A 14,803-nucleotide genomic window follows, 5' to 3' on the forward strand; every position below is an offset into this window, starting at 1 on the left:
AATATAAATAAGACATAAAGTTAAAGCTCCAACATGTTGGGTAACTCCTTTACAAAAGATTTATGGGAAGATGTGGGTAAGAAGTGCCCAGGACAAGAAGTCATGACTGGTATATATTCTATTTCCGTGGAGGATACATATCTTCATCCATAGGATCACAAATCTATCAGAATATTATAGATGTAAACTCTTGACTCAATGGGCCAACTTCATGGGACTCTCTCCTCTTTGATGGAGATTTACCATTTCATCAATCTCCTCCAATGAGGAGAGAGTTTGATGCAACTGGTCCTTTGAGCCAAGTGTTAAATCTGTAATAGTTTTCCCATGCCCTGCCCCCAAAGGGTTGATGTGAGTAAAGTATTTATCACCACCACCACCATCATCACAATCACCATTACTCAGATCTCAAGTTTTACAAAGGACTTTCCTGAAAACATCTTGGTGAGGTAAGTAGTGTTGCCAGGTGAGGCCTTAGTAGAAGATTCCGTGCAGGATTTGTTTACCTGAATAGACATACCAGCCTCCATCTCTCGCCAGCATTGGCTACTGATTCATTTCCTTATTAAATATCTCTGGGTTCATAGGCAGTCTAGTGGGTATCATTGTCCTAGAGATTATTAACATTGCAGAAATTCTCTAATAAGGTTGCTGCTCTCCTCCCCACCCCCACATCTCACCACAAATATACCTCATTCTGAGCTAAAGAAAATCTCCCCTCACTTTTGGGCTAACTTCTTCTCAATCCTGAAGCATGCACTTATTGACTTGGGCACAAATTGTTGGAATAGCTGTATACTTTAATAACTGCTTCAAATTAGTTAGGAAGAGGCATACACATCTAGAGGAAAGGCTTCTACTTTCTGACTGTGATGGCTGCAGATAAGTTGCTAAACTACCTTCACTGACTCCCATTCCTTCCCAATGGTGACTGGGCAGATAAAGGGAAGCCAGCTTTCTCAGGTTGTGTTCTATAGAAATAGGAGGCAGAAAGGTGCTGTGGATTAGATTTAAGTAGATCCACTAACAATCCCAGCAGCTACTTCCCAATCAACTTTCTGCTCTAGCCTCCTTTGGCTCCCCAAGTGCTTCTCTACCCACATTCATGCATACTAAGTATCCTCGTATAGCTTCTATCCATCTTAGTTATGTAACTTATTAAAGGAAGAAAGCTCCTTACAAGGGAAAAAGGAAAGTTGAGGGTACTCTGGGTAAAATGTTTGCGTATCTTATACCCCCCAACTGTATCGAATTTCCAAGACAACGTTTCTAGAAAAGAGGCTACTGTAGAACCAATGTTTTTCCCCTATCGTATATATTGGAGAGAGAGAGAGAGAGAGAGAGAGAGAGAGAGAGAGAGAGAGAGAGAGAGAGAGAGAGAGAGATCCTGAAGGGATAGTTTACCAGAGTGTAAAATGAGTTCTACTTCAAACATGTTGAGTTTCAGTCACAGGTAGAGATTCTGTAGGCAAATGCTGATATATTATTAGAATTCAAGAGATTAGACTGAATATATAAATTTGTGAGTCATCCCTATAAAGATGATAGCTGAATCCAGGGGAGTTGATGAGACCAACAAGAGAAAGAAGATAAAAGAACCAACTTAAGACAGAGACCTGGACTAGACTCACTCTTGAAGGGTATAAGATGAGTGGTGACTTGGCAAAGGAGTTCAGGAAGGCAAGGTCAGATAAGTAAGGAGAGACTAAGGAGAGGGAAGTCTGACAAAGGAGAAGATATTATCCAGGAAGACACAGTCAAAAGTATTAAAAGTTGCAGTGAGATGGATGAGGATGAGGACTGAGATAATTAGATTTAGCAGTTAAGAAATTATTGGCAACTTTGCAGACAGCAAATTTTGTTGAGTGGTGAGGTTGGAAACTTGATTACTTCAAGGGTGTTGAAGAATGCAGAGAAACATGGAAAATCACATGTGAACTGAGGCAGAGTGAAATAAGCAGAACCAGGAAAACAACATAGACAGTGATTACAAAAATGTAAATGGAAAGAACAACAGGTCAATCAAGCTAGAACTTACCATGACCCAGCTTAGTCTCAAAGAAGAAATAATGAGAATGCACTTTCCTTTCTTGTTACAGAGGCCAAGGACTATAGGTATGAAATGCCATATATAATATCAGATTTGGTTTATGTGTTGTTTAGTTTTGTTGAAATGTATTTTCTCTTTTTTATAGTGGTATTTTGTCATTAAAGATGTCTCTCTGAGAGTGGTTCTTTATATGAGAAAATCCACTTTACATGAGGGATTCCAATGGACAATGTCAATGATACAAAACAATTTAAAGTATAATTATAGTTTCTACTTCCATAGCACTAAAAGGTTTAAAAAATCACCACAGCCAGCAACATAAGTATTATTCTTCCTATTTTTCAGATGAGAAAATTGAGGCTAAAAGATGCAACTGGGATTTAAAACCATGTAATCTGGCTGCAAGACCAGTACTCTTTCCACTACCTTGTGTTGACTCCTATGAGTCTCAAAAGCAATGAAATCAGTTTTCCCAGGTCACCATCTGCTGAACATCAGAGCGTGAACTCAAACCCAGATGTCCTGACCCTAAGTATAGGGCTCTTTCCACTGGAATGATTTTTAAGACCAGATCTCTGACCATGGGTTTGAAACTCACAAATGAGCCAGTCCATCTTTCCTCACACAGGCACCTAAACCATTTCAGACAGACATGTATCTATCTTATTCTCAAAATATCTCCAGGGAAACAGGCCTGTTCCATTATCAGCAATTAATTCTGGGAGAGCCTCATGCACTTGGGGAGCCGTACTGCAGTGGGCTCTCTGAGACCACAGCCTTGGAGCATTAGCGTTGTGGTGGAGTCAGGTATTTAATAACAGCAAGAGATCATTTTTCTAGCCCATCCCTACCTCTCCCTAATCCAAATACATCTTTCTCTGTCCCTCTGTCTCTGTCTATTTCTTGTCTCTCTGTGTGTCTCTCTGTCTCTGTCTCTGTCTCTCTCTGTCATTTAGATAGCTCTTTAGGATTTGCAAATCAATTTACAAATATTGTCTTATTTTTATACTCACAACAACCCTGGGAGCAAGGCATTATTATTATCCCCATTTTAAAAATGAGTAAATAGAGACAGAAGTTAAATGACTTGCCCATAGTCATACAACTTGTAAACATCTGACTCCGGATTTGAACTCAGATTCTGTATTCTATCCACTATACCACTTGTCCCTAAAACAATGTCACATGAGGATAATTTGAAATAATGAGGGATATTCCTCTTGGGAATGAAAGGTAGCAGGGCTGTGATCTCTTGCAGTTTTCTAATAACTGGAGAACTACCATGGGAAAGAGGAAATAAGCTTTTTCTAATTGGCCCAAGAGAGGAGGGAAAGAAAGGCTTCAGGGAGGCAGATTTGGATACTAAATAAAAAAGAAATTCCTGAAGTCAGAGCTGGTCAACAATGGAATGAAATACTTTGTGAAGGAGAGGGCTTCCCATCACTCAAAGGGTTCAAATAAAGGCCTGATGACTACCAGTAAGGGGAGGCGGATTTGTTGTCATTGAAAGAAGACTGGATTTGGAGTCAGTGGATCTCACTTGAAATCATATGGACAGTAAGGGGCAGCATGGTGACTTTTCCTCTTAACCTACACTCAATCCAAAAAAATTCCAATCTTGTTTTAAAGGTCCTAAACTGAGTACGGAGAGATCTCTGTGACTAATCGCATCCCAGTCACTTCATGCTGGATACAGCCTCCTGATACTTGGGTTCAGCCTCTTGATACCTGATGTATTTCACATCAGGTATCAAGAGTTTGTATCCATCCAACAGGAAGTGATCTTCCTTATCTGTTTCATCTTTTAAAGAATTTCATATCAAGTATCAAGAGGTTGTATCCAACAGGAAGTGACTGGGATGCAGTTAGTCACAGAGATCTCTCGAAGGGCTCCTTTCTATAAGGAAGAGTCCATGAATTTCATGCTATTTTTTCTGCATCTGGGAGACCTCTAGCTGAGGGGAAAATTGCACTTTACGTAAATGACCACTATGTGGCATCTTTGGTTACTTGCTTGGATTTTTATATGGAAGTGTTTCTCCTCATTGTGCAGTAGGATTTACGGAAACTAGTGTTTTTGGTTTGCTTTTTTAAAATTTATGTGAGGAATATGTAAAAGGGTGATCTGTGCTATTTATCTTCAACCAGCAAATGGAAGCTTTGTATAAAAGATGTACTAATAGTTTGTCCAGTCTTACTGAAATACCCAAGCCACTTCTACAATTTCATGGGATCCCAAACTCTTAGAATGTCAAAAGACAGGCAGGCAGGAAATAAGCAGCTATTCAGTCGTTTCTGTGTTTCGGGCACTGTGATAAGTGCTGGGGTTACAAGTAGAAGCAAAAAAATTAAAGACAATCCTTCCCCTCAAAGAGCTAACATTTGAATGGGGAAAGATAACACATAAAAAGTGGTCATGGGGTATGACTGTGGGGGCAAAGTCCATGGAGTGAAAAACACAGCAGGAGGGGAAGGAAGCATGGTCAGACTAGGCCCATCCTTTAAATGGAGGCTCTAGAAAGAATTCACCAATGGGAGAAGGGGGCTGAAACATCAGAGGGTTGTTCCAGGATGGAAAGCAGTTGAGTTACGGTGATGAGGTCTGGAAAGAGTTAAAAACACATCTTGGAGGGGGAAGGGAAGAGGAAGGGAACAAGCATTTATTAAGTACCTGCTATGTGTCAGGTACCATGCTAAGTGTTTTATAAACATTATCTCTTTTGAGCCTCAATAACGAAGGAATCATGACCAACTTGGGGCTGTCTCCAAATTAGAGACATAATACACGGGATGTCAGCGCTAGAGGGACCTTAGAACTTAAAAGATAGAATGCTATATCTAGAAACTACCTTAAGACAAAGCACCTAAGATAGCTGGAGTCCACTATATTCATTTTACAGGAGAGAAAATTAAGGGCCTGATTGTGGAGATGATTTGGAGGCTTGGAGTCAAGAAAACCTGAGTTCAAATTTGACCTTAAACACTTACTAGCTGTGTGACCCTGGCCAAGTCACTTAACCTCTGTTTGCCTCAGTTTCCCCATCTATAAAAAGGGGATAATAAAGGTTGGGTGAAGATAAAATCAGATAACACTTGTAAAGTGCTTAGCAAAGTACTTGGCACATAGTAGATGCTGAATAAATGTTAGCTATTGTTACTTGATCAGTGTCCCATGGCTAGTTAATGCCAATCTCCCCAGCAAACATTTAATAAGCACCTATTATGTGCCAGGCATTTTGCTAGGCAATGGAGACACAAAGACAAAAATAAAATATTCTTTGTTCTCAAGGAGCTTACCTTTAATCAGTGGAGATGACATAGAAGCAAAAGTATACATGTTGTTGGGTTGTTTCAGTTGTATCTGACTCTCTATGACCCATTTGGGGTTTTTGTGGCAAAGATACTGGAGTGGTTTGCCATTTCTTTCTGCAGCTCATTTTACAAATGAAGAAACTGAGGCAAACAAGGTTAAATGATTTGCCCAGGGTCACACAGCTAAGAGGTCTTTGCCACCTAGCTACCCTAAAAAGGAAGTGAGGTAGATCTTGATGTCGAGTCATTTCAGTCATGTCTAATTCCTCATGACCCCATTTGGGATTTTCATGGCAAAGATACTGGAGTGGTTTGCTATTTACTTCTCTACTTATTTTAAAGATGAGGAAACCGAGGCAAAGAGGGATAGGTTATTTGCCCAGGGTCACATGGCTAGTAAGTGTCTGAGGCTGTATTCCAACTCATGAAGATGAATCTTCCTGTTCCAAGCCTTTGCTCTATTCTCTGCACCATCTATTGCTTCCTTTAAGATACAAATACTCTAATATTACACTTGGTCATTAACATTTTTACCATGAGTTAGTTTACTGGAGATCAATAAGCCAGTGACTAGCGACACCCAAAAGGGATGAAAGTTAATTTTGAAGGAAGAGCTAGAAAAGGCAGGTCCAAACAATGGGATTTGCTGCAGGTCCCAAAGCAGGTAGGTCCCAGGCAGAAGGGGTAGACAGTGAAGGGGTACTAAATGTGAGTCAGGTCTTCTTCTTATATGTTCTAGGTATCTAGAATTCAGAGTTTCCAATGCCTTATTTCTCATTCTAGAATTAGAAGAGACCTCCAGAGGTCTTCTAGTCCAATGGTATTGATCTCAAAAAGAAATGGAGTCATTAAGCATACTCAAGAATCCCTGAAAGTTGCAATATTGACTTAGAAAACCACAGATTAACATTATCTATGTTTTGCTATATTTTTATTTATTTTATTAGATATTCCATAATTATATTTAATCTGGCTTGGTCCCACTCAGAAGTGTTGCCAATGGACCGTGGGGCACATGTAGAATACCTCTGTTCTGGTCCATTCTCCTGCCTCAAGGGTGAGCCTTATAAGTTACGATGAGGATGTGGTTGAGGTTGTGTTTCAAGGGTATCAAAAGCACTTAATTGTTTCAATACTTAATGACTCCTGAATGTGATGTCTTAGATGGAATTGATGATGCTTAACCCCAGTTTTCATCTTGTTTCTTTTATGTATTTCATTTGTGACTTTAGGCAAGTGAGAGACAACATGGTTCCATAGAAATAACACTGGAATTTGGAGTCAGAGGACCTGGGTTCAAATTCTGCTTCTGTTACCTACAACCTGTGTGACCTTAGGCAAGTCATTTAAACTCTCTGTGACTCAGTGTCCTCATGTACAAAGAGAAGGCATTGAACTTGATGATTTCTAAGGTCTCATTCAAAGCTAAATCTATGCTCCTAAAACCTCTCCAGATATCAGCTTTAACATTTGTAAAATAAGGAATTTGGCTTAAATCATTTCTAGGAGACCTTCCAGCTTTGACATTCTATAAAACCTCTCTTCTACCTCTACCTTCTTCTACCTTCTCACCTGTGCCCTCTAAGAAGCTGTAGTGTGTTTGTGGCCACACGTCTACAAGACCATCTCAGCAGGCAGTCTAAACCAGGTTGAAGGTAACTGACAGGTCTTAAACCCATCAGTGAGTTAGGGAGATGTCTAGCCTGAGCATGCAAAGACTATTCCCCCTCAAGGAATGGGCAGGTGAGAACAAGTTGTTCCAACAGCCATGAAGGTGGTTGAAATAAACACTATGGAGTGCTAAGAGCTTGGTTAGTCATTGGAGATGCCAAGGTCATCCACTGCATTCCAGGGACTTTTGTCCTGCCACTGGACTTCAATGACTCTGGAAGAGCTAGTGAGGCTGATGACTTTGTGCAGCTCTGCCTCACTTAAATCCAATTCAGGAGCAAATCAAGACATCATCCGTCATCCGCTGTTTTACGCCGATATCGTGAGGCCATTGGTCTTTATAAATGAAGGAGGAACAGCAATGATGTTCTGTCATCCAAGGGATCGTATAGCTCTAATGTTTTATGTTCTATGTTCCTAAATCCCATAACTTCTCAGTCTAAGTTATAAGCTCTACAGTCCCTTTGAATTCTGACCTTCTAAGATTTAGCAGTGATAATCTCCAATCTTTGCCCTAAGATCACCTTCAGCTCTGACATTCTATGTTCTGAGTTCCCTTTTAACTCAGTCAACAAGACTTTTTAAAATGCCTACTGTGTGCCAGGCTCTATGCCATGCACTGGGGATACAGAAAGATGAAAAGTCTCTTCCTTCAAGGAGCTCACATTCTAATATGGAAGGCAACATGCCAACAACTATGGACAAATCTATTGGGTAAATGGGAGACAGTCTCAAAGGGAAGGCTACTGCAGTAGTGGTTGGGGGGGAAGGTTGCTTGACTTCTTGAAGAAGACTTGAAAGAAGCCAGGGAGGTCAGGAAGCTGAGATGTCCAGGGAGAGACTTCCAGACAAGAGGGACAGAACATTGAGTTCCGTTGTCCGCTTTGCACAACAATGTCCTAGAATTTTACCAGAGATCCTTGAAGAGGTAACATGTTGAAGAAGTGACTTATGTGTATTGGAAGCATTTCCAAATTGGCCCTTTTGAAATCCTTCTGTCAGGAAACTCCAGAGGGTGGAGATGAGTTACAGTGGAGGGAATCCTGTCTCTGCCCAGGAGCTAAGAGCCGGCAGATCGTTGTCAGCATGGGGACCCGCTGAATTGGCAGCTGAAAGGTGGGTCAGGCCTCCTCAGATTTCAAGCACAGACTTCAAAGGAAGCCCTCAGTGCTCTGGGGAGAACCCACAGAAGAATGTAGACCAGCAGACTGAAGGAGAAACAGAAGCCAGAGGAATTCCAGGCAGCAGGAGGAGCTTTTGCCTCTGTAGTTTAACTAATCCAAGACCCAAATATATTGATATTTGATAACCAAAGGGGCCATGGTGTTGTAGGAAACACATTGAAATGAGAATCAAGAGACCTGAGTTCTAGGCTTGACATACAGAAGGTGGAACTGGAAAGAATTGTCTAGGGCAACTTCCTCATTTTACAGAGGAAGAAACTGAGATCCAAAGGGGAAGGAAGGAGGGAAGAAAGAGATCATTTATCAGGTGCCTACTATGTGCTAGGCACCAGGCTAAGTTCTTTACAAATATCTCATTTGATCCTCATGATGGCCCTGGAGGTAGATGCTATTACTGTCACCATTTTATCATTAAGGAAACTGATTGAGGTTCAATGGTTTTCCCAGAGTCCCATAGCTAGTAAATCCCCAGGTGAGATTTGAACTCAGGTCTTCTTGACTTCAGGACAAGTGCTCTATCCGCTGCCTCATCCAGCTGTCTGCGGGAAGTGACTTCATAGGAGCATAGGGTCATAGCTCTAAGATATGGAAGGGACCTCAGAGATCATGTACTCTAACTCCCTTATTTTATAGATGTGGAAACTGAGACCTGTAGGGCAAAACACTTGCCCAGGATTATGCAACAAATGATAGAGTCATTATTAGAATCCAAGTCTCCTTTGACTCCAAATCCTGTGCTTAATTACATCATGCTGCCTACTCTCAGTTTGTCCTTATTAATGGTTTTTAAAAGGTGGGGGAGGGGAGGAGAAGGGGCAAATAGATGTTGGAATATATTATCTTGCTAGGCTCTAGAGTAAACATACATGTATACATACATATATATGTATGTGTATATGCACATACATACACATATATATGTATATGGAGAAATGATGATGATGATGATGATGATGATGCCGCAAAGCATACAAGACTCACACAGTACTAACACACTGTGTGACTGTTTTTTAGCAAGTTACTTCACAGTGTGTCAGTTTCTCCATCTGTAAAATGGATGTAATAGTACTCAGACTACTGACCTCATCGGGCCATTGAGAACACAGCAGAGGCATTGGATAGCCAAATGTTTTGGAAAGTATAAAGTGTGACTGAATAGCAAAGAATCATTGAATGCAGTAGAACGTAAGCTGTTTGGGAGCAGGGACTATTATCTAATTGATCTTAGTATCCCCAAGGCTTAGCACAGTGCTTTGCATATAGTAGGTGCTTCATAAATGCTCATTAAATTAGAAGGAATTGGTTCCACTCCTTCTTAATTTTGGGGGGGGAAGGCAGGGCAATTGGGGTTAAGTGACTTGCCCAAGGTCACACAGCTAGTACATGTGTCAATTGTCTGAGGCCAGATTTGAACTCAGGTCCTCCTGACTCCAGGGCAGGTGCTCTACTCACTGCACCACCTAGCTGCCCCAGTTCCACTCCTTCTGCTTCATTCATGTCATTACCACCCCAATTTCCATAATCTCCAGATTATGACTTCTGAACAGGCCTTTCTGCCTGCACTCTCTGCCCTCTACAATTGATTTTTCCTATGACTGTCCTGTCCTTATTCATATATACGGTCATATCACTTCTCTGCTCAAAACTCTTTGGTGGTTCTATATAGCACCCCAAGTAAAGTTCATGCTCCTCTGCCTGGCCTTCCAGCCCCCCACAATCTGATACCACTGACCTTTCCAGGCTCCTCTCATGTGAATCTTCTTCATGCACTCTACACTTTTGTCAATTTATGCCCCTGAACATTCTTTGATCTCATGGCTTGGGGCCTTTGCTTTCTCTATTGCCTATTTGTGGAATGCCACATCTTCCCACTCTTGATTTGCTGAATTCTTCTTGATCCTCTAAAGCCCAACCCAAATGGCATCCCCTTCAGAGAACCTTTCTTGGTCCTCCCTAACAAGTAACACCCTTGCCCTGTGGACTTCATATAGTTTCACTTGCATCTATCAATGCTGTGTTATTGTATATTAGCGTTATCTATGTTTTGTGTCTTAAGGCCCTACTGGACTAGAAGCTCCATGAAGGCAGGCAATATGTCTTATCTAAACTCTTCATCTCTCCTGACACCTAGCACAGTGCTCTAAACACAGAGGAATTTTACTTGTAGGGTGATAGAACAGTTGCAGAGGCAGCTAGGAGGCTCAGTGGATAGAGAGTGCTGGACCTGGAATCAGGAAGACCTGAGTTCAAATTTGGCCTCAGACACTCAATAGCCGCATAAGTCACTTAACCCTGTTTACCTCAATTTCTTCATCCATGAAATGAGCTGAAGAAGGAAATGGCAAACCATTCCAGTATCTTTGCCAAGAAAATCCCATGGATGGTACTGGTATGCTATGGTCCATGGGGTTACAAAGAGTTGGACATGACTGAAAAAACCCCCTATATGCCCATGGAGAACTAGCAGTGTTATTGCTAATGGTGGTGATGGTGGTGGTGGTGAGAAGGAAGAAACAAGACTGATTTTCTTAATCCATATTCAAAATCCAGTCTCATTACTTTGTAGTAACAGTATAAGAATGATATCTAGCATTTCCACCATACTTCAGATTTTCATTTTACATATCATATATTTACATATCATATATTTACATATCACATATCATCATATTACAAATATGATCCTGTTTTTTATCCTTACAACAACCTTGAGAGGTAGGCGCTATTATTCCTAATTTTACAGAGGAGGAAGCTAAGGTAGATAGAAATGAAGTGACTTGGGCACTTGGGTCACTCAGCTAGTAAGTATCTGAAGCCAGATATGAACCCAGAACTTCCTGACTCCAGACCCACCACTCTCTCTATTGCATCAGGGATGATGTATATTCTCCCAGATCCAGACCCTAGAACATTGTTGTTCATTGCTAGGAAGTCCCCAGAAAAAAAATTTGTTAGAAAAATTATTATTGAAAGCAAAGGAAAAATGAGGCAAAGAAGTGTAACAGCCTGTATATTTCATTCTCAGCATTGTCTATCCCCTTTTAAAGTTGAGTTTACATTAATTGTATCAATTGGTAAGAGACAAGGATGGTCTGTTATTTCATTGATATAGGCAATACCCAGTGAGGAAACTCCACCTTACAAGGCAGATCATTGCCCGCTCTTTAAAGAGTTGCCATAAGGAAGCAACGAGAAATTGCATGACTTACCCAGGGTCACACAGCCAGGTTTTGTTTTTTTTTTTTTGTTTTTTGGCGGAGCAATTAGGGTTAAGTGACTTGCTCAAGGTCACACAGCTAGTAAGTGTGCCAAGTGAGAACTCAGGTTCTCCTGACTCCAGGGCTGGTGCTCTACTCACTGTGCCTCCTAGCTGCCCCACACAGCCAGTTTTTGTCAGTGACGAGACTTGACTCTAGATCCTCTTGGCTCTGAGGCCATGTGTCTATCTGCGATCCCCGAGCTGCCTCTTGAGGTCGATTGATTCCCCCAAATTTATAGAAGAGACCAGATTTCAAAGATGGACAGTCACGTGCTTAAGGGTGAGTGGGAGATCTATCACTAGAACCCAGGTGTCCTAACTTGCAGTTTAGTGTACTTTCTGCCATACCACTTTGGGCATGTACTGATGTCAATATTTCTGTGATGCATGATCTCATTCCTGTGGGCACCTCTCACGTCTTTGCTAATCATAATCCATTGTCCCTTTCAATTCTGTGAAATTCTTATGGATTTGATAAATCCCCTATAAAGCATCTACCTACATTACTGAGGGCATTCCTCTGGGCTGGAAGATAATTTGTGAACACCAGTGTAGCCTTTCCTTCACGATTCCTTCAAGTAATCAGTGAGCTACAGGAATTTATTCAGCACCTACTACGTTCCTGGAACTGTATTGGGTGCTGAGAATACAAAGCCAGAACTTACATAATCCTTGTCCTCATGAGCTGTCTGGCAACACTGCCAGCACAGCTGAACCAGATTAAAATGTAATTGGGAAACATTTAACAAAATAAAGAAAATACAATAGAACATAAATTATGTTCATATGCACTTTTAAAATTGTTATTTTTAATATGTAGTTTTAAAGTCATGTGACCTGCAGGAATCTTTTATGATTTAGTTATTCCCCTTTCTATTTGATATTGACAGCACTTTCCTTGGCCCTGTCTTGCACACAAGTAATTATTGGTACTAGGTTGCCGACTATTTACACCCACCATATGTCTTTCCATAGCCCTCTGAACCAATTGTGATCCCGATTCTCTGAAAAGGTGGGGATAGGATAAGTATTTATTAAATGCCTACTATGTGCCAAGGCTCTATGCTAAACTTCATAGCTATGTGTTTCCATCAAAGGTTTTCATGCAGGGAACAGCTAGTAATTATTGAAAATACTGTATAATTTTTTAGATGCAATCAATCTACTTCTGTTCTTCCCATTTAATTCAAGGTTCAATTCATTGTCCATCTTCCATAACTTTCCAAGACATATACATTGAAAGAAGAAATTAGTGGGCTAGCCATCCAACTCTCTATCATAATCTGGATGATAATACAGTATGCATTATTCATCCACTTTATTTTTCTGTGTGGATTGCCAGTATAGTCTCTGACTTATTTTTCTGTGTGGGTCACTAGTATAGTCTCTAACTATGAATCTCACCAAGGATGCCCTAGTGTATTCTAGGACTCTGAGTACTTGTGAATTATGTTGTTGTCTGCGAAGAAAACGTGTGGAAAATCATTAAAATAGGAAATTCTCCTTCTGTCTGGATTTTGCACAGGTCATCCTCTTATGACAGAGGTGAACACCTTTGGAGAGCTTAGGTCTCCCTGATTTACATCTTGCTTGATATTAATAAACGGAAGATCACTGAACAGAGTGATCCCTGGGTTGTAAATACCAAGGAATTGTGTATGATCCTATGATCCTATGACACCCAAAAGTGCCAGAGGGACACTTCACATTAGCAATATTGGACCATCAATTTGATAAAGAAGACATAATGGCTCACGTTTCTTTCCATTTTAAGGTTCCCAAATCCCCCCACCCCCAAATGACAGAACTTGGAGCCATGAGTAGAAGTTGTGAAGAGACAAATTTGGGTTTGATGTAGAGAAAATTTTCCCCATGATTAGAGCTATATAAAAGTGCAATGGGCTTCCTGGGGAGACAGAGAATTCCCTTTCACTACAAGCAAAGGCTTACAGCACACTTGTTAAGTGTAAAGTAGATGGGATTCTTGTTCAGGTTGGGTTGAACTAAATAGCCTCTGAAGGACCTTCTATTGTGGATGTCTTGTGATGCTGTGATCTGGTCAAACACTTTCTCCATAGCCACCTAGGGGAATAGGCAGTGAGGATTTTATGATTTCCCTTTGACAGATTGGGAAAATGAGCCTCCGAGATTCTGAGGAATTTACTCTCAGTCGCACAGCCAATATCTGAGTCTGTCAAGAGCCATGGGCCAGTACTCTTCTCTTGTATAAGACGTGGTAGCCTGGCAGGGGACTGGGGTGGGCAGGCTGATGACGAACGAAGGGATAGAGAATCATAGTCAGCGTCATCACAGTCATCCTCCTCGTGTCTCATATTGGGACATGCATCCAATGCCTCTTTTGATCTTCACAAGAGCCCTGTGATAGAGGCAGTGGCAAGTTGTATAGTGTCCCCATTGTACAGATGTGGAAACCAAGATTCCATAAGGTTATGTGACTTGCTGAAGACCTCACACTTAAAATCAGAGAATATTAAAGATTGAAAGGTACCTCAAAGGTCCCCTGGTTCAACCCTTCATCTAAAGTATGAATCTCTTCTAAAATGTCAATTGATTAATCAATAAGCATTTATTAAATACCTATTATGTACCAGGTAGGATGATGCGCACTGGGAACACAAAGGCAAAAATGACTTCAGGGAGCTTACTTTTTATATGTATATATCTAAGGGTGCGTATAAAATATATATCTCTAAAATGCAAGATATAAAAAAATAGCCTAATGGAGACCGTTCTAGGTATGGGGAATGTAGTCAATGCTAAGTCAGAGAAATGGGAGTTGGAGTATAGTGTGTGAGCAACAGAAAGAATAAACAGACTGGATAGACCAGTATGGGAAAGGGTGTAATGTATACTGAGGCTGGGGAGACAAGTGGAGGCCAGGTCATAAGGAGCTCTAAAAAGCAAACAAAGAGAAAAGTTTAAATTTGACCATAGAGGCCACAGGGAACCTGTGGAGTTTTTTGAGTAAGAGAATGATGCGATCATACTGGTGCTTAATGAAAATCACATATCTTCTGACTTGAAATCCGGTGCTTTTTCCATGACAGAGAGGTTTGGCAGCTGGGTGGAGGATAGATTGGAGGGTGGAGAGACCAGATAGGGAGACCAATTAGAAAGTGATTGCGATGTTCTAGAGGAGTGGTGATGAGTGCTTGAGCTGAAGGGGTGAGCTGGGAGAGACATTGTGGAGGCGGAAATAGCAAGATTTCAAAACTGATTGGATAGTGAAAATGTTAGGGAAAGTGAGTCCAAAACAAGACTGAGGTTACCAACCTGTAAAAAATGGGATGGCATTTTCACTACTCT

This window comes from Trichosurus vulpecula, chromosome 6, assembly GCF_011100635.1.
Source record: "Trichosurus vulpecula isolate mTriVul1 chromosome 6, mTriVul1.pri, whole genome shotgun sequence".
Classification (NCBI taxonomy): domain Eukaryota; kingdom Metazoa; phylum Chordata; class Mammalia; order Diprotodontia; family Phalangeridae; genus Trichosurus; species Trichosurus vulpecula.